We start from the raw sequence: 22,238 nt of genomic DNA, 5'->3' as shown, positions 1-22,238 counted from the left end.
AACTCTCGAAAAATTCAGGTAGTGACGACTGCGTTTTCAGAAATTTTACACGCTACGTGGAACCGAACTGAACAACTAGTGGTTAATGACATGATTAATGGAGCATGTGTTCATCCTATACTGGTTTAAATCACTCAAACAGAGGTATGTGTCTTCATTTATGCATTCATTCATATATATCAGTCTGTTTGTCTTCTGTAGTTTCTTCATCAGCCCTGCAGTCTCGGATTAACCCATTAAATACGGTCCAGAATGTGTAAGCTGTTTATCAGCTGCAATTTAGACATGCATAAACAAAACATGGCGATTTTGTCAACAGCAGCTAACTAAACATTGTCGCATCATAATCTGTGGTGGATAATCTCTTTGCTCAAAAACATGAACACAAAATGGGTTAAACTAGTGGAATTAATGTTTCACAGGCATGTGTGTAAGTGGTAAATTGAATTTACTAGAGAGTTTGATGCCTTCCTTATATGGTGTTTTCATGAGTGTGGGCTATGATAACTGTAAATAAGCGTGCACATACCCCATATTTATGAATGTTTGGAATAACTAACATGCACATAATTAACTTACAAATTTGGGGTGTATGTGGCATTTGTGAATCCGGCAGAAAGTCTGAGGAATTTCCATTATACTTGCAGATTTCTCTCAGTTTACACACACTGTATCTTTATAAAAGTTTCAAGAATGAGGACAGTTGACTGTAAGTTTTAAATATGTATATATGCTAGAAGTCAAATTTGTCAGCATTTAGGAGTATGCTGGAATAAAGACTCATGGACTAAATGCCACAAAATACAAAAAGTCTTTGTATGCATGCAAACTATTTTGGCACAAATGAATCTGTCACTTGGTAGAGTCTTGCCAAATAAGATCGATGCCAACATAGACAGGTTGCCTGACATGCCCTCATCCTTGAAAACAATGAAAAACTATGCAAGGTTGAAGAAAGTACGACTCAGACTACATGGGTTTATATTCATTTTTATATGGTTTGGTGTGTTTGTAAGGTGTGTGCCAGCCACAATATTTTTGCACTGTCAAGTATTGGGTTTCTTAAGATAATATTAATAAATTGCCATTATTAAAATAATAAATATATGAATAAAGTAAAAAGTTTGGTTTCAAAATTTTTTTAAAAAATTATGGTTCTGTATTGGGTCGTCACTTGTTGTCCAATAAAATTTTTTGTCCTGAAACAAAACCAGTTGATGACCACTGATCTAGATATGTTTTGGTTTGTATTGCATTTTTCGGTAATGGATTTACTAGATGACCCCTCAGGTCACATGTACATTCAGTAAGATGTTGGAGAACTTGGGGAAATAGCTGATGAGAATGAACTAAGAAAAGGAAATAAGAAAATTAACGAACTGTATAAACCAAATTTCTGATGTTTACCCACATTTATCCTGTATGTGACTCTTGAGTTTTATGAAAAGCTAAACAGGATTTGACGTTTGTTTTCAGAACACACATTACATACTCGCATTCAATCAAAACGGCTGAAAAGATGTTTTGGTGAAATGCTGTAATTACTCGTAAGGTTTATTAACATGTCTGGCCCAAATATGACTATGATATACAAAGTATGAACTATCCAAAATATATCTCAAACTTTTTTTTTTTGCAAAGAATAAAAATAGTTGCTCTTTCTGACTTAAACTCATGTGGCAGATGCTAATAAGGAATAGTTTGAGTAAATAATGATTTTTTTTATATATATTTGAATTACAGTATCCCTTTATGTAAAAGACTTTATGTAAACTAACGTAAATTCCATTATTTGATTATTCTATAAAAATTTAAAATGGCTAATTAAATTTATTTTCTTGTCCATGAATATATTTTGGAATTTGAAGATCTACACAAAATATTTTAATTAGGAAAATGATTTAGGCAAAAAAATATTTTTTGCCTATTATTTTAGGAAGGTAACGTTATTGAACATAAGCCTATCACTGGCCTACAGTTCACAGCTATCCATTTTGCAATTGAATTCATCAATCAGTCTGAGATTTATTATTAGGGCTTGTTTAAGGACGTGTCACTGTTCACCTGCGTCAGCAGGGCTGAACTGGTAATCTGGCATTTTCCTAGTGGGATAAAGCACTTTGGGGCCGGAATATGGCGTTAGAAGTTGGACAAAACAGCGCAAGTGAATTTCAACAGTGTGAGCACCATGACACAACTCGCACGTAAAATTTAAACCTGCAAAAAATATGATTGTGCACACAAATTAACAAGTCCCACACGCGCACGAGTTATTTTCTGTACACGCGCGTGCAGATCTGTACACACGCGCGAGTTATATTCTGCACACACGCGCAAGTTATTTTCTGCACACAAGTCGGTTTTGACACTCAGAGGCGGGGCCCAATCCTTTCTGTTAACAAATGCTATTGGCTGCTGACCAAATACTGTATTGATTGGCTTCATCTCTTCGAATCTCTCGTGATTGGCTGTTGTTGGACGAGAACAGACAGAAAGTAGGAAGTTAATAAAAAAAATTATTTTTATTAACAAGAATATCAACATACAAACTCTTGGTAGGGAAAAGAGAATATACATGCGTATATACAAATGTTGTCAATATTCAAAAGTATTAACCCAAGCATAAAACAACAAAAACAAACCAAAGAAGGGGAGATAATTCAAACTACACAAGTCAAAAGCAAAAAGGCTAAAGAAAATAAAAATAACATTTGGAGCGGCACACAAGGGGAGATTAATCAAAAAAGTAATTTCCTACATATGTCTCTACACATTTTCCTTGCGATTTTAGTAGATTTTATATTTTTCAGTGAGGTAAAAAACAATTTAAAATCATTTATAAACCAAACAAAGGAAGGCTTAGAACATCTCCACTTACTGCAATGAATATGATATTTACCCATAAGAATAATCATATTGACTAAATCTGATACTGATGAATCTATATTATCCATATAAAAGAGGATGTGTGGCAAGATGAGAGTAGGGATATAATCAATCTTAAGTGACAGCCAATTATGTAGCTCGGACCAAAAGCTGTTGGACACGGGGGAAAGAGAAAACGTGTTCCAGATTCTCATCAGCCATCACACAAAAATCACAAGGGTCTACATCAAATTTGAATCTTTTTCTAAGAAAGTCAGCAACCGGATATATCTTATATATTATTTTAAAATTAGTCTCTTTGACTTTTGGGAAAATGGGCCATTTAATGAATTTAAAACGTTTTTTTTTTCTATGGACAATGCAGCCATATTCGGAATCTGTAGACACAATCCTCTGTTATAATCAAAAAACAATTTAGATTTCAAAGCATCATTAATATATTTATTATTACATTTTTTGTCAACTAAAGTACAATCATTAATAACTATATTTGGTAAAGTTGGTAAGGGTCAGAGGCGTTTCCAGCATTGAAGGACATCCGGGGCTTAGCCCAGACCATTTTATTTTCACACTAGCAACCACTTCCCTGTAGTCCAAAGCTGGTGAGAGGGTATTCTTTGAGTTTTGCTCTGGCTGGGCCTGTTTCTACAGTTCCTAAATCTTCCACTCTAGTACTATCCTCAACTAACTCATCCTCTCTCCTCCCTGAATCATCTGTGATGCAAAAGAACAGATACAGCACATAACTTATTGCAAATCAGCTTCAAACAACTAATTCATCAAGTGCTACATATGTCAAATTGTAGACCAATACGATTGAAGAAGAGCAGATCAGTGGGATTTCCCTAATATCTGTCATGATTCTTGAATTTTCATGTACATTACCATAAAGTCACCACAAAAGGGTTATATTATAGTGAGTAAAGTGTTGTAAAAAACTTTTTTTTATATAAATAATTTATATTTTTTGACATAAATAGTCAAAATGATGTATAAGATCCTAAGTTAAAGCAATACATGAATGACTTAAGTCTAATTTCATTGACACACCATGGCATCAAACTGTATATAATTCTCCATGTTCATCTGTCAAAATCCTTTCATTAGGATTACTGGCATAAACAATGTTTCACTTTTAACTTTCTCTAAATTAAAGTGACTGATTAATTTTGACCAGTTTCCATGCCTGATTCTGGCACATCTTTGCTACCCTCAAAGTGTATATTTACTACAAAGTAATATCACACAACAAGTCACACATACATTTTATGCTAATGCTTATTGGTTATCCTTAGAGAAAACAACACCTGATGAACACGAAAAATACGCTCCAAACAGGACTAGAATCGCAGACTCCGGCGTGAGAGGCGGATGCGCTAACCACAAAGCTAGAAACTACACCATGTGACATCAGTCGGTATATGAAAGTCAAGATGACACTAGCTGTGTTTGAATAAAACAAGAGCGCGTCTATCTGAAGTGTGATAAGAGACATGAAACAGCCGGATGCGCGGTCATTATACAGCCTTGCTACTGACGACAATCATTATCGGTCATATAATGTTCTAACTGACAAATCAGAATCAAACATTTCAGAGAGACATTCCTGTAATAATATTATATTTTATGTACACTCCTAACCTGGCCATATTCTGCTGCACCTGCTCTGCTTTCCCAGCCCCAAGACTGACTGGCTTGCTCTCTGAGCCTGCATTTCAAATGAATTAATGTAGAGGCTGATGAGTAGTGGATGGCCCTTGCAGTGTACCACACAAACAAGCTGGGAACTATCTGGCATCTAGCTATATACACTTACCATTTTGTGAAACACTAACGTTCCCTTCAACATTAACGTTAGATGGATAGATAGGGTACCTCTAAACAGGTTCACTAAATGCCTTGCTGCGTTCTATATTTCCACCTATTTTCAGTTATTATCAAAGACAGAAAACACACACACACACACACACACACACACACACACACACACACACATATATATATATATAAATATAACGCACAAAACATCTTACAGCTAAAAGAAATTAAGGAGGAATTTAGAAAGCAACCATAACCTCTACTTAGTCATAAATTTTTGGGGCATTTACGTGTAAATGGTTGAAATCATACTTACTCTACGTCTAAAGGATGCTTTTATTTAAAGCAATACCCCCTTGTTGTTTGCTTTTTGTTGTTCAGTATTGTGTAGGGGACACTTTTCTTTCATTTACACTGACAATAATTGTATTGTTCCAGTTGATGTATATTTCTTATTTCTCCACTAAGAGAGTTTTGTATGTTTTTTCTTGTCAAAAATGAAAAGTTCCCGCTTTCTGTCTGTTCTCGTCCAACAACAGCCAATCACGAGAGATTCGAAGAGATGAAGCCAATCAATACAGTATTTGGTCAGCAGCCAATAGCATTTGTTAACAGAAAGGATTGGGCCCCGCCCCTGAGTGTCAAAACCGACTTGTGTGGAGAAAATAACTTGCGCGTGTGTGCAGAAAAGAACTCGAGCGAGTGCAGAAAAGAACTTGCACGTGTGTGGGACTTGCACAATCATATTTTTTGTGCTCGAGTTTGTGATTTGCAAGTTCTGCAGGTTTAAATTTTACGTGCAAGCTGTGTTATGGTGCTCACACTGTTGAAATGCACTTGCGCGCTGTGTTTTTGCGCTTGCGATGTTTTGTCCAATAATAAACGCCATACCGGAAGAACATAGCGGGCCAGTGAGTCAGCTGTGAAACGTACGGAATGTGCTGCGAGAAGCTAAAATGAGCCGCCGCGTTATGCAGAACGGAGCTGCAATATGCAGAAAAGGACAGCAAACCCCCGCTCAACAACTTTTGGCTAATCACACACACCCCCATCCCCCGTTCAACAACTTTTGGGCCAGTTGCTATGTAAAATCTCGGGACAATTTCTCTTCCCAGTCCAGCCCTGTGCGCCAGACAGATGCTTTTGGAGCGTCTCGGTTGCATTGCGTAATAAACATATAGTTTTTAGGTTGCTGTGTCGCGTTAAATTAAGTTTGAAACTTTGAATAATTCGAGATCCCTGCCTTCAGATTTGCACTCCGTCAAGCTGTGTATGAACACAACAACATGTTCTCATCTTGCGCTGTCTGCTCTCGGTGAGAGTGATTTGTTCTTTATCTGTTTGAGCTGCGCATTGCCTATACATCGAGTTTTACTTACCGTTCCCTGGATAAAACAGGTGGTACTCCAAGCTTGAATTGTTAAAAGGAATATTCCTTATTACGGTCCAGGGACATGATTAATTGCGTAAATGTTTTGAACACATACTTTTTTGTATAATTAATCGCACTGAATTATCGCTTTAAATTGACAATTGACCCATGTTTCAAACATATCATCAAAAAAGTATTTAATTTGCCATATTTGGTCTAAGTAGACTATTAGGAAAGTGAATAGAAATTAAAAAAAAAGTTTCAATGTCTTACCATAAAGTATCCGCTGTTCGTCTCTTCCACAATAACTGAAGAATTCTAACCATAACCACAACATCTGATTCATTCCCATGGTTTGTAACGGATGGGAATTCAAAAGAATTTGAATGGTTGATGAAGGCCAGTTTAACTCCAGTTCAGGGAACAGCATTTTGAGCATTTATATAGTGTGTCTCTGGAAACGATTTGAGTCCATTGACAGCCTGTGGACAGATGGTGAGCGGGGGTGCCGTGATTTCTGAACAAACATATTTGGCTAATGCACATCTACAGTATGTGGAAAAGTTTTTGTCCGCCAAGTCATGACAGTGTTCTGACTTAAATTAAAAGCTCACAACATAAAAGAAACAATGTGATAAAAATCATGTCATTAATAATCCAGTTTATATTAGTAAGATGACGACAGAATGATAATACACAGATCACATTTGATCAGCTGAAATGGAAGTTTAAAACACTCATCCAGCTGTTATGGGTCTTCCAGTCGTATTCGTTCACTCACATTAGGTCAAACACATTAGAATCTGATACCTCAGGAAAAGTTTCCTTAATGACTTTTTCCATGTTTTTTTTATCCAATTGTATATAAAGTAGAGGAGAGCAATTGTTAAGACTACTTGGTTTTTGCCCATTTGTTCAGAAACTGTTTAGCCGTTTTGAAATTTTGCTTCAAACATCTGTTGACATGTCAGCAGTCATTACCCGCAATTAAATTCACAACTTAATCAAGTCAGATTCAAATAAAATCAAAGTACAAGAACATTGATGTTATACGATAAATATAACAGTAATTGAAAAGCTCTAAAATGTGAAATTATATATTTTATGAGTATATTCTACTGGTATTCAATATAAAACATCCTCCAACACTAGACATATTTTAAGATTATGAAGGATGGGCTTTAAAGGAATAGTTCACCCAAGTTTGTTGAAATTTTAAAGTTGTTTAATTAAATTTGATGTTGAATCCACATCAGATTCTAACACAGATTTTTTGTTGAAATTTAAATATTTTTTGAACATTAATTGAGGGTTCAAATGTGATGTAGAATTAACACAAATCATTTCAATGCCATTAACGGTGATGCATCAACATTGACTTCACATTGTTTCAATGCTTGTTTTCTATCTGGAAAGCTAAGGTGGTTTGCTGCGATTAGCTGGTCAGGCTGGTCAAATTATGGTTTTAGCTTGGATTTCATTGCTTGGCCATGATGGGATATACCAGATAAACCATCTAAAGACGAGTAAACCACCTTAGTCTGGTTTATGATAGGGTCAAAAAAGTATGTCTAACATGCCCTTACAAAAATCGTGAGTTCATGGAATATTCGCCACTGATAATTTTCACATGCAAATGAGCTTTGCGGCAAAATTGCGGCAAATTGTACATTTTTGCAAAAAGGTTTGCTGGAGGTTCACCACTACCAGCGAAGAGCTGCAAACTTCTAGCAAACATTTGCAGTGAATTAAAAGCTCATTTGCATGTGAAAATAATGTGCGGCAAGTTTGTGGCTTGTTTCGATTTTTTGCAAGGGTGTTTATACATCAAGCTAAGTGTTTACTTGTCATGAACACAGAAATTGTGGCTTCCCGAATTTGACTCGCTCTGTCAACACACCTGTGGAGTGATACTGCAGTCCAACAGAAGAAACAAGTGATGTCAGAGAAGAGTGAGGTCATCCTCCTTACACCGCGGCCTGACCCGTGCTTGTGTTTATTTGGAAAAAGGGATCAATGCGGAAAACGTGCAAATGTGTGGAGTATTATCGCAGAAAAATGTTGAGTCCTGTGCAACATTAGCCATGTGCTTGTTAAAGCAGCATGTGAAGGTGATGATTTCAGTGTTCTGATCACCGCATGCTGGGATATGTGTATGCTAATTAGGCCACATTCGGTGTTGTTCCTGACAGATGAAGCAATCGCTCGCTCTTTGTGAAGTGATTCCTCGCAGCTGCTGCTTTAACATCTTGCAATGACTCAGACTTTTAGTTGTTTAGAAAGTGCAGCACAAAGAAATTAACAATAGGAACTTAAATAGGCAAAAACTAAACATCTAAATTAAAATCTAGGCCCCAGAAATGCAACAACTACAATATATTTATTTATATTTAAGCAATAAGATATGAGAGGTTCTGCTACTTTGTAAATATAGTCATGCTAAAGGGTGTTGTTAGGAAGCCTCAAGTGCCTTCTTACTTTTATAAAATGGCCAACACATAATAAAAATACCCTTACGAAAATCAAGAATTCATTGCAAATTTGCCTCAAATTCACCACAGATCATTTCCACATGCAAATGAGCTTTTCGGCAACTTTGTGTCAAATTGTCCATTGTAGTCAAAGGTTTTCTGGAGGTTCACCACTTGCGAAGAGCCACAAACTTTTGTGGTGAATCAAAACTCATTTGCATGTGAAAATAATGTGGAGCAAATCTGTGGCTAGTTTAGATTTTTTTTTATAAGAGTATTAAGGACACATATGTTTATTAAAAAGTTATTTTTTATTTCTTTATTTTTTAATTTTTTATTATTGAATGGTATTCTTCCTTTGGAAGACATTACACATTGCTTTGACTTGAACGGCACCTTGCCTTACCGATCGGCGAGATTTGCCAGTTGTAGGGAGTTGAGGAACCTGAGTGTCGCCAAATCAATACAAAAACAATTCCCTTAAATCTAATTCACAATCCCTGTAATCTATCTATGAAAAGGAAAATGTAGAAAACAAAGAAGCCTGAATTCTTCAGTGTACACGACACTCTAAATGATCTACTCTAACTAAGGAAAACACAAAAAATAAAAAGGGTGGTGCACACTCCTTACCTAATGTGTCTAACAATCAAATATCACTATGTGTACCATGTATATCGCGCAACCTGCTTACCTGTTCTCTTTTCCCCAAACTAAAAGAACATCAAGTTCCATTGAACAGCAGCATAAGGCACAGATAACAAAGTAACATGTAACAGATTCAACGAATAAGTTTTAAAGAAACAAATAATTACAAAAAAGGTAAATATCTCAAACAATAGAAAACACACACACACACACACACACACACACACACACACACACACACACACACACACACACTACACATCTTTTCTAACAAACATGCCAGATGGCTTTTTAAACAGGCGGGGCGACCGCTGATTGGGTGAGACTATATGATTTATTTTTCTCCATCAATAGATTAAAGTCTCCTCCCAATATTATATCATGAGGGGTGCCAGTGGCTTGCAACATCCCATCAAGATCTATAAAAAAGCCCTGATCATCAGCGTTAGGTGCGTAAATATTAGCCAAAATCAACCTTTGCCCCTGAATTTCAGCTAAAACAAGACTCTTCCTAATATATCTTTAATCTGTTTAAGACATTTGTATTGTAGATGTTTACTAATCAGTGTAATGACTCCCCTGCTCTTACTTGAGCCAGCACTAAAGAAAACATGTCCACCCCATATCTTCCCAATTTTTTCAGCTTCCTGCAGGGAAAGATGCATTTCTTGAAGAAACACTATATCATAATTCTTAAGTTTAAGAAGAGAAATAACCTTCCTTCTTTTTCTGGGGTGCGCCAACCCATTCACATTCCACGTGGAGAGAGATGATCCACTAATATTAACATTTGACATATTAGAAAATTAGATTGTGTGTCAAAATTATTAACACCACATTCCAACATTAGTGCAACAATCAAACTCCAAACTTCCCTCTGAAACAAGCAAACCGAAAAAAGAAAAACATGCGCATTAAACTCGCACACAACAGCGCCAACTAGTGTCCATCCCTCTAAACTCAAACAGTCCATGTACGCCTACGAGAGTCCCCGCGACAAATTTGCCAAGTTCAAGATCAAGTCTTTTGTTTCTATATAATTTTTGTGAGACAATTACACAACAGACGATAATCTATAAAACAAACTCTATCCAATAGGTGGAATAAACACAAATAATGTGTATATTCATTCACATAACTTTCCCGAAGTTGTGGTCCTCCACAAACAAGCTCCAGCCGCAAGGCGGAACCAGCAAAAAATAAAAAATAAAGGGTCTAGAGTTTCCCTGGGCAGTCAGATAAATGTTCAGTGCGCTGAATAATTAGACTGCTACATGAGTGCAACAAATTACCCAGTTACTTCAATGTCCTGCAAGAAATACCACACAAAACAAACTCCAAACAATAGGAGGCATATGCATAAAGAGCATGCAAATTCATCCACAACACTGTCCCTAAGGAGTGCTACTACACAAAACAACTCCAGCCACTAGGCGGAACCAGCACAAAAAGAAGCAAAATAGGTGCTCAGTTTCCTCGGACGGTGAAGTAAATGTTCAGTGAGTCGGTGCACTTGGCTGCAATGTGAGTACCACAAAATAACTTACTCAGTTAATTTACTTTATGAAGGTCATTGCTTGCTGGGGACATGTAAATATTCTGCGGCCATTCTTAGCATCTATTCTCAATTTGGCTGGAAACATCAGTGCAAAATCGACTTTCCGTTGATGTAAGATTTTCTTGCATTCCATGAATTGATCACATTTCTCTCTTGTCAAATTCAGAGAGTCTGGGAACAACGATTTGGTACTAGAAAATCACTTGCCATTATATCAAACACAGCTGAAAGTTATTTGGTTCATTAAATGAAGCTTAACATTGTCTTTGTGTTTTTTAGACTGGCATGTCTTAAGGCCAATATTAGATAAAAAATGGCAAAAAAGCAACATATTTCTCTAAAAACGCATCAGTCAATCATTGTTTTGAGGAATGAAGTCTGAAAGCACAACTGTCTCTAACAAGGACAGAAAGAGATGTGGAAGGCCAGATATACAACTAAACAAGAGGATAAGTACATCAGAGTCTCTAGTTTGAGAAATAGACGCCTCACATGTCCTCAGCTGACAGCTTCATTGAATTCTACCCGCTCAACACCAGTTTCATGTACAACAGTAAAGAGAAGACTCAGGGGTGCAGGACTTATGGGAAGAATTGCAAAGAAACACAGATAATTGGAAAAGAGTGTTATGGATCTTAACCCCATTGAGATTTTGTGGGATCAGCTAGACTGTAAGGTGTATGAGAAGTGCCAGACAAGACCGTCACATCTATGGCAAGTGCTACAGGAAGTGTGGGGTGAAATGTCACTTGAGTATCTGGACAAACTGACAGCTAGAATAACAAGGATCTGCAAAGCTGTCATTGCTGCACATGGAGGATTTTTAATGAGAACTCTTTGAAGTAGTTTAAGAAGTTCTTATATTTATTTTTCAAATTATAATAGTTAATATATCATGTTATTAATGTCCTGACTATAAGTTGTTATCAGTTGAATGCCATAAGAGAAAAATTATTATTATTGCAATCTTTTGGCCACCAGTGTAGCTTTTAGGTACACTTTTTTTAACTCTAAAAGGGCAAGAACATAACGATACTGAATATGTATTTATTGCTATTTTCCAAAACATTAGTTTCCAAAAATGTTTCTCACAAACATAGTTTTTTTTTTTCAATTTTAAAACTTGTAGATATCATTATCGAAAAGATGACATTTGCCTCGATGCTTCTCAATGCAACATAATAGTTAGCATAAAATATGCATATTACTAATACGTTAACTGTAATTTCAAAAGTGCTTAAGGCATACAGAAAAAATTGCAAATAAACGCACATGAATTGTCATGTTTTGTGTCTCGTCCTGTCATGGTTTGTCTTGTTCCTGTTCTTTCTCTTTACTCTGTCGCCCTCTGCTGGTCTTTATAGGTTACTTTTCCTTTCCTTTCTCTCCTCCTCCAGCTGTTCCTCATCTCCCCTTAATTCCTTGTTAGTTCTCTTCCCACCTGTTCCCGTTTCCCCGCTGATTAGGTCTCTACTTCTTTCTCTGCTTTTGCTGCTTTCTTTGTCTGAGTCTCACTTGAGTTTCACACGCAAGGAGCAACCACTGTCTCGTTTGTCGCTGTCCAGTCCAGTCCTGTCCTGTTGGCATCCGCTTGTCAACGCTATCTGTTCACTACTAATCGTCTCGATATTTGTATTCTGTTCAGTTCGCCCTACGCTGCGAGTGATCTGATTACCACAGTCTCGCCTCGACCCTTGTCTACCCTTGGGGAACCTGCAGCCTGTCGCCGCTTCACTACTACCCCCGACCGCTGCCTAAGGACTCTCACTGAAAGCTATCTGAGGAAGTTTTCCATTATTTATCACCCTCTCTGTGGGTAGTTTGTGTTTGCCATTACCTCTCAAGGAGAAGATTTGTGTTCTTCATTTTTTGCTGCTTTGAACAGTGGGGATTTCTTTAAGACTGCAAGGGAAGCTCAGCTTCCCCTATAATGTCAAAAAAATAATGGTCAAATATGTACTATTGTGTAAACAATTTATTGACTAAAAATGCATTAGAACACGTTCATCTCGAAGACGAGTTCGTTCAGAATCAGCTACATTACATATAGCAGGTCGGCTGACTCGATTTACTTCTCATACATTCCCGTAGCGTCAGTGCATTTCCCTGTTGAAGCCGAGCGTCCATTGACTTCAATGGGGCTGCTATGAACAGTTTTTTTCAGTGCTCCGAAAATAGACGGTCATTGGATAAATGCTGCAATTATGTCCCGCCCACGGACGCTCAGCGTCTCTGGGGGTGAATGAGGAGTGGGCTGGCCCGGACTCCGGGCTTCTGCGTGATGATTGGAGGATCTGTCGAAAGACTGCATCTCCTTTTGATTGACAGCGAATCTGTACTATAAGAAGTCACTGAAGCTATTTCGCGCTCAGTCCCATCGCGGATTTCTCAAGTGTAGTCAAAAGACAAACTGCTGCAACCTATTTCTTTATATATGTTTGGCGAAATTGCTAGTCAATTTGCATAATACATTTCACACAATTATACACCACATTCCTTGTTTCAGTTTTACCAAGTTTAATATATTTTGTTTTAGAGCGTTCGTTCGTTCGTTCGTTCGTTCGTTCATTCATTCATACAGTAGGCTAGGCTAGCGTCGTACGGGTGAAACTGCGCACGATGGCAGACGGTGCTAATATTGTCGACCTGATTTTGGCGAAGCCATTTGAAAGTCTTCCTTACGAGGAAAAAATTAGAATTAAACAGCAGGGCAGATCAACACCTAAGATTGATTTAGTGCAAAAAATAGGGTAAATAAGTTTATAATGTAGGCCGAAAATGAGCTTCCCCTCTTTGAAAGACCAGCAGCCACCACTGGCTTTGAACTGTCATTAAAGACTCTTTTTGTTTATATCGCTTTTGGGTCCTCACTTACCTCCACAACATGAATAGCCTAATAATTTTTTATTGTAATAAATGCTAATGTCTGAAGAAAAAAATAGCATAGTTTTAACTTTAATAAGCTAGTTTTTTGTTGTTTTTTAGGCAGATAAACCCGTTTAGAATCAAATAAAATTACTAAAGCGATTACTTAATTGAATGCACATCTTGCAGGAAAGTATCATTAAAAATTGTTCTTTTGTCAGAATGAGCTGTCAGAATTAATGAAATAAAAAAGCTTAACGCGTTAATCTTAGTCTTAGTCTTAATCGTGATTAACGCATTTACTGTTAATACAACATAAACACATGTCGGGAAGGGCGGAATGTTTTAAATCTGTCCGCCCGGAGTCATTACACAGATGCGAATGTAACGGCAGTAGGTGATTGACAGCAATATTGGCCTATCAGCAAGCAGTATTTTCCATTTAAAGGCTTATTGGTTGTCACCCGGGATGCGTCACGTCTGTTTTCCCCGTTTTGTTTGCTCGTGTCGACTGTGCCTGTAGTTAAGCCCGCTATGTTGTAATAGTTGATGATTTCGGGGGATTGTTGTGGTGTGTATAATGTGGAATCGTCTGTGTTAATCATAGTGATTAATCACTGCTCGTTTGATTCTTATCGTGTCGTTTTAGTGCCCTGCTTCATATTTCCTGTTTTGTTTCTTTGATTTAACTCTTTTCTTTTGCTTTATTGAAACTGTCCATATATAACAGGTGGTTATAGCTCTGGACACATGTGATTTGACATCTATTAATGTCATCCCATTTGCATGGGTGAACATCTGCTGAGTTGAAATTGCTTTGTAATAATCTCAAGACCAATTATCTGATCCTTTTCAGTTATTGTTTGTTCCTTCTTATTTTTGCTTTATTGGGAATGTCTCTATTGCCATGTTCATTTTTATAGTTTCTTTTTTGTTTTTATTTTCTACTGCAGGAGCTGGGGTCCCACGGCCGGAGTGCTTTTCCTTGTGGTGGTGGTTCTTTTTTATTGTGTGCAGTGTACACTTTGTGTGTGATGGTGTGATTCGACTGCACGGGTGTGTGTGCACGTGAACGTGTGCCCCGTAAAACCGAACTCCACAGTGATTCCTGTCATTGGGAGGCCCCGCCCTGCTGTTATTATTTGGTATTTGCGTTACAGATATATATAATTGCTATTTTGGCTTGTGTGTGTTTCTTTGATCTGAAGTGGGGTTGTTAGTGTTTGATGTGGATCTTAGTGTCCAACATTTTTTTAATCACTTTTGTATTAATAAATATTTGTATTTTTGTATTGTACTGACGTCTCTCCTGTCTAACTTTATGAGGGAATCGAACCTGTGTGCTTTACTCAATGTTTGAGTATTTTCCCTGGGGTTAACTCCTAGGGTGGCGTAGTCTGACTTTTAATTATAAATCAACTTGAGCTTGTGTCTCGAAACTGCACCCACTCGTCACATTCTGGCGTAGTCGGCAGGATTCCCTCTTGTATAGTATAGAGACGTGGGTGTTTTTTTGTTTTTCTTTTCTTTTTTTGTGTTTCTGTAGGAACCAAACGAGCAGACCGTGGCAGTCCCTTTTTGTGGTTGATCGGCACCAGTCAATCTAGGATGAATTGCGTGAGTTGAGAGATTTAGAAGCTCAACTTAAAGCTGATAATGAAAGGCTGCGGTAAGAGCCAGTGTCCGTTGCACAACCAGGTCCATCTAATGTTGCTATTCCTGTTGCTGCGGATCCCCCACTATTGGTGCTGGTGCATCGACCCCGGAGCAGTTTGTTTTCGTTCCTCGGGATCGTAGGTGCCCAAAGTTTAGCGGCCGGTCAGGCATTGGCATCAATGAGTGGGTGGAGGAGGCCCAGGCTTGTATGCGGCTTCGCCATCTGTCTACAGCAGATCAGGCATTTTTCTTGTTTGATCAACTGGAGGGAGAAGCGAGGGAGGAGATTCGTTATTGGTCTAGGGACGAGAGGGAGGATCCGGATCAAATTATTCAGGTATTGTGTGATTTGTATGGTTGCACAAAGTCTTATGTAGCGCTCCAGGAGTCGTTCTTTTCCAGAAGACAGCAGGAGGGGGAGACATTGGTGGAATTCTCCTTGGCCCTGATGAGTCTTCTGGAAAAAGTTAAAAGTCAGTTGCCTCATGGTATGCCTAATAGTGAAGTTTTGCTAAGAGACCAGTTTGTTGAATATGTTAATAATTGCGCTCTTCGACGTGAACTTAAGCAACTAGTGTGTCGTCAACCCACTGCTACCTTGTTCGATATTCGCAGCGAAGCTCTTCGTTGGGAAAGAGAAGGCATGCCTGGTGGGGTGCGTGGTCGAAGTCAGTCTGTCCCATCCACTTATGGCATTCAATATGGGGTGCAGGGACATCAGCATCATAATAGCAGTGGTTCAGCCGTGTCAGAAATGAGTGAACTATGGGATATGCTTAGAAAGCAGCAGCAACAATTGGACCAGTTAACTCAAGGTATGGCTCAACTGCAAAATCCCCCGTTATGGTCGCGACCATTTAAGGCTAATTTAATTTGCAGAAGGTGTCAGCAACTGGGCCATTTTGCCAGGGATTGCGAGGGGGAGCGGATATTGGTTCCGCTATCAGCCCGTGTGAATTCCGCTTCAATGAGGGGTGGACAGTCATCGTCTATGCAGCCGTCAGAAAACTAGTTCCCACCGAGTCTCAGGGCCGCAACTTGGTTGGGAAAAAATAGGCTCCAAAAATGTATCTGGTTCCGATTTTATGTCACGCTTTATGTCTACTTGCCCACAGCTCGTAGTATTGATGGGTGGGGTTCAGGTACCTTGCCTGGTGGACACCGGATCTATGGTGTCCATCCTTACTGAGAGTGGTTTTGTGGCTAATTTTGGGCTATGGGGTCAGGAGCGGCTTAGATCATGTCATTGGTTACAGCCTCGATCCACCAACGGCCTTTCAATTCCTTATATTGGTTACCTGGAACTGGACGTGGAGCTTTATGGCCGAGTGGTTTTGGGTTGCGGTGTGCTGGTGGTCCGAGATCCTCCTGGTGGTGTGTGTGCAGCTGTTCCTGGGGTGCTGGGTATGACTATCCTGAGCCGCTACTACCGGGAGCTTTTTGGCCAGCATGGCACAGCGCTTTTCAGACAACCCGTGGTGTCGCAGGCCCCTAATTCTGTTCTTCAGGCTTTACAATATTGCCATCAGGTTGACGTTCAGTCAGTTTCGGATTGTGGGGGGCGAGTTAAGGTGCGGGGACGTCGGGCGTGCCGCATCGCGGGTGGCACCATGAAATTTGTTGCAGCAACTTGTTCGATGACATATTCGAGCGTTACAGTACTGTTTGAACCACCAGCTTCGGGTCTACCGGCAGGTTTGCTGGCATCTCCATTTTAGTGGTGGATGGTGGTACAGTCTATGTGCCCGTAGTTAATGTTGGTACTATGGATGTAGTGCTGTACGCTAGCACTGTTATTGGTACGGTGAACAAGGTGGATGTGATTAGTTTGCCCCCAGAGGTTACTGAAGTTAAGACTGTTACAGCCAAAGTGAGTACACAGGTTGTGCAGGGTTCCTCCACTGTACAGGAACAGATAGCTCTGTTCGATTTAGCAGTGCTGTCAGAAGAAGAACAGGTTAAGGTTAGGGCACTACTGGAGAAGTATGTGCCTGTGTTCTCTATGAACGATGGGGATCTGGGTTGTACTAATTTGATATCCCATGAGATCCCCTTGTTGGATGACATCCCGGTTAGGCAGCGGTTCCGGCGTATTCCTCCATCTGAGTACGAGGTGGTGAAGGCACATATCAATCAATTGTTGGAAACTCAGGTAATTAGAAAGAGCTGTAGTCCTTATGCCTCGCCCATCGTCCTGGTCAAAAAGAAGGATGGTAGTCTGCGCATGTGTGTGGACTACCGTGGCTTAAATTCGAAGACTAGGAAGGATGCGTTCCTTCTACCACGTATTGAGGAGACTTTGGACTCGCTGGCTGGGGCCCGTTGGTTTTCTACCATGGACCTGGCCAGCGGGTACAATCAGGTACCTGTATTTGAGAGGGATAAATATAAAACTGCTTTTTGCACTCCTTTTGGCCTATTTGAGTGGAATAGGATGCCATTTGGATTGTGCAATGCCCTAAGCACCTGCCAACGATTGATGGAGCGGTTGTTTGGTGACCATCAGTGCCAGTCCCTTCTTTTATATCTTGATGATATTGTTGTCTTTTCCTCCTCGGTGGATCAACATCTCGCTTGGATGGAGGTTGTCCTGAGCCGCTTGCAGGCTGAAGGATTGAAGGCCAAACTATCCAAGTGTGCCTTTTTCAAAAAAGAAGTACATTATTTGGGGCATGTCATCTCTTCAGAAGGAGTTTCTACTGATCCCGGAAAGGTAGAGGCAGTTGCACAATGGGCTTGTCCCACCAGCGTTGCAGAGTTGCGCTCATTTTTGGAATTTGCTAGTTATTACCGACGGTTTGTGGATGGGTTCGCCAAGTTGGCTGCCCCCCTCCACAGGCTGGTGGCTCAGCTGGCAAGCCCAAAGCACTCGAAGCGGGGTTTTCAGGAGTTTGCTGAAGCTTGGTCTGCGGAATGTCAGTGTGGCTTTGAGGGGTTGAAAGCTAAGTTAACCACAGCCCCAGTGCTCGCCTATGCCGACTTTTCACTGCCTTTCATTTTGGAGGTAGATGCCAGTCATGGAGGCCTAGGGGCAGTCCTTTCACAGGAGCAACAGGGCAAAGTGCGCCCTATAGCTTATGGCAGTCGCAGTCTTAGGCCCACTGAGCACAATACATCCAACTATAGCTCAATGAAACTGGAGTTTTTGGCGCTCAAGTGGGCCATGACTGAAAATTTTAGGGAGTACTTGCTGGGCCAGAAATGCATGGTATTTACTGATAACAACCCCCTTAGCTACATGACTTCTGCGTAATTGGGTGCCATGGAACAGCGCTGGGCTGCCCAATTAGCATCCTTTGATTTTGAGATCAAGTATAGATCAGGGAGAAGCAATCGCAATGCTGACGCATTGTCGCGCCAGAACGTTTCGGGTTCGGGAGATGTGCACCAGTGGTGTTCAGGTATGGCCGTTCCAGTGGCCTTGCAGCAAGCTGCCCAAGGTGGATTGATGACCTCGGTTAACCAGGTTACCTCTTTTCCTTGTACTTCCAATAGTGACATGCGTGCTCAGCAGGTAGAAGACCCAGTCATAGGAGAGTTGTTGGTGTTCTGGAGGCGCAAGTCGCCCCCGACTCCTGACGAGCATAAGAAACTCTCCAGGTTGGCAATTATTTTGCTCCGGCAATGGGACCGCCTGGTGGAGACTGATGGAGTGCTCTACCGGCATGTGTTTCGTTCAGACGGGGGAGAGGAAATCTTCCAGGTGCTATTGCCGGCAGTTATGAAACACTATGTCTTGACCCAGCTTCACCAACATCATGGGCACCAGGGGGTAGAGCGTACATTCCAGCTAGTGCGCCAGCGATGCTACTGGCCTGGTATGTTGGCAGGTATTGCCCACTGGTGTCAGGAGTGTGAGCGCTGCCAGTGTGCTAAAGGTGTTCCTTCTGCCCCTGGTAGTTTTATGGGGCACCTATTGGCTGCTCGGCCTAATGACATTGTGGCCTTAGATTTTGCAGTGTTGGAGCCCTCAAGGTCTGGCCTTGAAAACATACTGGTCATGACCGATATTTTCACAAATTATACCTTGACAGTACCTACTAGAGACCAACGGGCAGACACGGTAGCCCAGGTTCTAGTAGTAGAGTGGTTTTGCAAATTTGGAGTGCCGGGTCGCATCCACTCTGACCAAGGTCGGAATTTTGAATCCGTCCTCATTCAACAGCTTTGTTCTCTGTATGGAGTTGAGAAATCACGTACCACTCCATATCACCCGGCTGGAAACGGGCAGTGCGAGCGTTTCAACAGAACGTTGCATGATCTGTTGCGCACTTTGCCGCCCTCCAAAAAGGGTGATTGGCCGTTTTGTCTTCCTCAGGTCCTCTTCGCATACAATACTACTCCTCATCAGGCAACCGGGGAGTCTCCATTCCTTTTAATGTTTGGACAGGAACCCAGACTCCCAGTTGACTTCTTACTGGGCAGAGTCCAAGAGCCATCGGCTGGCGGTATTAACAGGTGGATTCTGGAGCAGCAGGATCGGTTGCAAGTGGCATTTCAGGGTGCTTGTGAATGGTTGGGTGCTGCAGCCGGTCGGAGAAAGGCCCGGCATGACCTGCAGGTGAAGGAAGCACCACTGAAGGAGGGTCAGCTGGTATACCTCCGCAATCATAGTGTGAGGGGTAGATGTAAAATCCAGGACCTGTGGAGCTCAGTGGTCTACCAGGTAATGAGGTCACCTAAAGCAGGGGGGGCAGTATATACCATTGCTCCCGTTACAGATCTGGGAAAAGTCAAGAATGTGCACCGATCTTTGCTAAAGGCTCAGATCTGCCAGGACATGCCGATTGGGTTGTCTGACAGTCCGGATAGTCCAGTGGCTGAGTCGGTGCAGTCCCCGGAAGAGGAGTGTGATGAGGATTTGTTTGTCTTGGTGAACAAGACACCACAAGTTAGAGGTAGTGCGAGGGTACAGGACATTGTTCCTCCTCCCCCTCAGACATCTGATGCTCTGCAAGTTGTGGAGACCTGTGGGGTAACAGAGGGTAGTATGGGTTTACCATCATTGGTAGTGCCTTCTAACTCACTAGAGGATGGTGAGGTTATGGTGAGAAGGACTGGGCGGAGAACTGCAGGTCAGCACTCTAATAGGCATCACCTTCCTCGAACAGTGGGTACTGGTTCAGTGTCCCGAATAGTGAGTAGTACAGACGGTACCCTGTTTCGGCCTTGAAACTGAGAGTTCCTGGTTGGGAGTTTGTTTGGTTCACCGTCGGGGCGACGTTGCAGAAACTGGTGGTGGAATGTAACGGGATTAGGTGATTGACAGCAATATTGGCCTATCAGCAAGCAGTATTTTCCATTTAAAGGCTGATTGGTTGTCACCCGGGATGCGTCACGTCTGTTTTCCCCGTTTTGTTTGCTTGTGTCGACGGTGCCTGTAGTTAAGCCCGCTATGTTGTAATAGATGATGATTTCGGGGGATTGTTGTGGTGTGTATAATGTGGAATCGTCTGTTAATCATAGTGCAGCTTTATGTGTTGGTGCTGTGCCCATTCGCGCTGTCTGGTGGATGTGCTTATTGCTCGCCTAGCAGGTATGTTTATTGTGAAGTGCTCGTTATATAGTGCTGGTGTGGCTGTGTGGGTTTAACACTCTTTTTGCATACTAAATAGGTGTGATTCCCTGTATCCCATTGTGCTATTGATGGGCATGACTGTGACCAATCCGTGGCTATAAAGCGTGCTATCTGACATGATATCCTGATGGTAAGTGTTTAAACGCAACCATGATTGTGATAATATGAGGATTGGTAACATCTTCTCTTGTCATTTTAGGATTTTCCCTCTCGTTCTTTGCCGTGATTCGTTTGTTGCTGCTCACGCTGTTAAAGCGCTGCGGTTGATACAGCCGCGCTGACGCGATCATCACTATAACAAGAAGGGGACTGCTCGTTTGATTCTTATCGTGTCGTTTTAGTGCCCTGCTTCATATTTCCTGTTTTGTTTCTTTGATTTAACTCTTTTCTTTTGCTTTATTGAAACTGTCCATATATAACAGGTGGTTATAGCTCTGGACACATGTGATTTGACATCTATTAATGTCATCCCATTTGCGTGGGTGAACATCTGCTGAGTTGAAATTGCTTTGTAATAATCTCAAGACCAATTATTTGATCCTTTTCAGTTATTGTTTGTTCCTTCTTATTTTTGCTTTATTGGGAATGTCTCTATTGCCATGTTCATTTTTATAGTTTCTTTTTTGTTTTTATTTTCTACTGCAGGAGCTGGGGTCCCACGGCCGGAGTGCTTTTCCTTGTGGTGGTGGTTCTTCTTTATCGTGTGCAGTGTACACTTTGTGTGTGATGGTGTGATTCGACTGCACGGGTGTGTGTGTGCGCGTGAACGTGTGCCCCGTAAAACCGAACTCCACAGTGATTCCTGTCATTAGGAGCCCCCGCCCTGCTGTTATTATTTGGTATTTGCGTTACAGATATATATAATTGCTATTTTGGCTTGTGTGTGTTTCTTTGATCTGAAGTGAGGTTGTTAGTGTTTGATGTGGATCTTAGTGTCCAACATTTTTTAATCACTTTTGTATTAATAAATATTTGTATTTTTGTATTGTACTCACGTCTCTCCTGTCTAACTTTATGAGGGAACCGAACCTGTGTGCTTTACTCAATGTTTGAGTATTTTCCCTGGGGTTAACTCCTAGGGTGGCGTAGTCGGACTTTTAATTATAAATCAACTTGAGATTGTGTCTCGAAACTGCACCCACTCGTCACACACACACCACAAACAGACAGTGGCATCGCTAATTCACCAAACACAGCAAAAAGATGCGTACTGAAGGGGTAGAGCTTGCGTGTCGTTGCACACATTTTCACATAATTTTTTATTTTTATAAATCCCGTTGTGAGTGTGAGAAGCGGTGTATGCAACATTTATACACAAGGCCCCTGGTCTCCAAGCTTGGCCAAGTTGGTTAGGCTGGAGCAGCTGCCTAACCAGCTAAATCCAGC

Source organism: Xyrauchen texanus, chromosome 36 (assembly GCF_025860055.1).
Source record: "Xyrauchen texanus isolate HMW12.3.18 chromosome 36, RBS_HiC_50CHRs, whole genome shotgun sequence".
NCBI lineage: Eukaryota > Metazoa > Chordata > Actinopteri > Cypriniformes > Catostomidae > Xyrauchen > Xyrauchen texanus.
This window is presented reverse-complemented; position numbering follows the sequence as displayed.